The sequence below is a fragment of the Salmo salar genome, chromosome ssa14 (genome assembly GCF_905237065.1).
Source record: "Salmo salar chromosome ssa14, Ssal_v3.1, whole genome shotgun sequence".
Taxonomy (NCBI): domain Eukaryota; kingdom Metazoa; phylum Chordata; class Actinopteri; order Salmoniformes; family Salmonidae; genus Salmo; species Salmo salar.
The window spans coordinates 21257232-21259613 of record NC_059455.1 but is presented as its reverse complement, the minus strand read 5'-3'; the positions used below and the strand labels follow the sequence as shown (position 1 = coordinate 21259613).

Genomic DNA, 2382 nt, shown 5'->3' with positions numbered 1-2382 from the left:
AGTAGTTGTAAGACAGGGTAACAGGGGTTCCCTCTAAACAGTACTCTTTCTTGAGTGGAGTGAGGTCCTCACAACTAACACCTGCATAGAGAATGGTTTTAAAACACATACATTTTCATGAACAATTAAATAACTGTTCATGAAGCATAACAACACAACAAATGTTCTTCATTCTGTATTTATTCAGACTATTATTTTTGATCATTTTATATCACAAAGAAACATGCAGACTATATCAAGTAATATTTCCTGAGGGAATATTTTTTCATAAAATAACTGTACAAACATGCTGCTTTGTTGGATCAAAAGAAGACATTCTGGTCTGGATCCGGGATAATAATGGTACCATTAGTGATTGCTAACGTTGCCCTTGTAGTTGCAGTAGAGAGTGATGTCTGTTCCTTGGAGAGCATTGACTTCAGGCTTCACTGGAGTTATTGTTTCCTGCTCCATACTATCAGCTGCAACAATATAAGTATTGTCATTGTGTTAATGTTTATTCCTAAAGAGAAAAAATACATGGATTAGGTGTCCATAAAGTATGACAAGAGAAATGACTGAAACCTTTCAGTAAAAATACCACTTTACATTAAAAACTATAATTCACTGAAAAAAGCAATGTCACTATTCAAATGTTATTTGGTTTAAGATAAGAACTCAGCACTCACCTACAAATGCAGAGAGGAGAAACAGTAATATGAGTGACATCCTGACACAGACTAGACAAACCAACTGAGAGATAATACAGGGAGAGAGCTGAGTAGTTCCTCTACAGAGACATCCTCATGGTTGCAGGTATACCCAGCCTATACCAGTGTTTGACTATGAGGCCCCTCCTCTGATAACTGGATATGAAACTTTTCTTCTGTGGTTAAGTGTTTTCAGTTCCTATTGGTCTCCTCCTCAGTTTATTTTAGACTTAATTTCTATCTGGAAATGTCTAGTGAATGCTATTGTTTGTTTGTTAGTTATTTTTTTCAATATATCTAGAATACTATGCCATACTATATGTACAATCTGCAAATAAACTTTATATTAAGAATTGCATAATATTTTATCACTCTTGATAAGGATAAAGTTCATTCTGAACATAAAGCCTTCCTCCCACCTCTGTGTGTCAGGCTGGCTTCTTTTTGTATGACAAAGTTGTGTTTCCTGTCACTGTGGGCTCCCGGGCACAGTACTATCAATCAATCAAATTGTTTTATTGAGCCCTTTTGACAACAACAGTTGTCACAAGTGCTTATACAGAAACCGAACCTAAGACCCTAGAGAGTGGGCAATGCAGATGTAGAGGCACGGTGGCTAGGGAAATCTCCCTAGAAAGTCAGTAATCTAGGAAGAAATCTAGAGAGGAACCAGGCTCTGAACAGGCCAGGGTTCCATAACCACAGGCAGAACAGCAGCAACTGTGTCAGCAGCACAACAATGTAGCACATCCGGTGAACAGGTCAGTGTTCTATAAAATGTTGCGTCTCTAACATTGATCGGCAGACCATTCCATAGAAATGTAGCTCTATAGGTGTAAGCCCTGCCTCCAGCTGTTTGCTTAGATATTCTAGGAAAAATAAGGAGTCCTGCATCTTGTGACAGTAGTGTATGTGTAGGTTTTTACGGCAGAAGCAAATTGCCAAGCTAGATAGGAGCAAGTCCATGTAATACTTTGTAGGTTAGCACTAAAACCTTAAAATCAGCCCTAGTCTTAACAGGAAGCCAATTTAGGGAGGCAAGCACTGGAGTAATTTTATCACATTTTGAGTTCTAGTCAAGATTTTAGCAGCCGTATTTAGCACTAGTTTAAGTTTATTTAGTGCCTTATCCGGGTAGCCGGAGATTTGTCACGATTGTTTTAAAGGACGGACCAAGGCGCAGCGTGTGTTGGGTTCCACATATTTATTACCGTGAAACCTGAACAAAAAACAATAAACATATAACGAAAGTGAAGCACAGCACGCACATCAGCACTCAACAAAACAATATCCCACAAATGCAGGTGGGAGAAAGGGCTTCCTAAATATAATCCCCAATTAGAGGCAACGATTACCAGCTGCCTCTAATTGGGAACCATACAAAACTCCAACATAGAAAAAGAATGACTAGAACACCCCCCTAGTCACGCTCTGACCCAAACACCATGGAAAACCAAGGGCTCTCTATGGTCAGGACGTGACAAGATTAGAGCATTGCAGTAGTCTAATCTTGAAGTGACAACAGCATAGATTGGCTTTTCTGCATCAAATTTGGACAAAAAGTTTCAGATTTTTGCATTGTTACGAAAATTAAAAGAGGCTGCTCTTTAAATATTTTTTATATGTTCGTCCAAGGAGAGATCAGGGTCCAGAGTAACACCAAGGTCCTTCACAGTTTTATTTGAGAAGGCTG

General features: G+C 38.8%; 1 long non-coding RNA gene across 1 annotated transcript; it reads right to left on the bottom strand.

Annotated features, from left to right (window-relative positions):
* Positions 1-361: 361 nt before the first annotated feature.
* Positions 362-724, bottom strand: LOC123726673 (uncharacterized). Its single transcript, XR_006758763.1, has 2 exons — positions 669-724; positions 362-461 (listed from the first exon to the last, which is right to left on the bottom strand). It is a non-coding gene; the product is annotated as an uncharacterized lncRNA (long non-coding RNA).
* Positions 725-2382: the final 1658 nt, after the last annotated feature.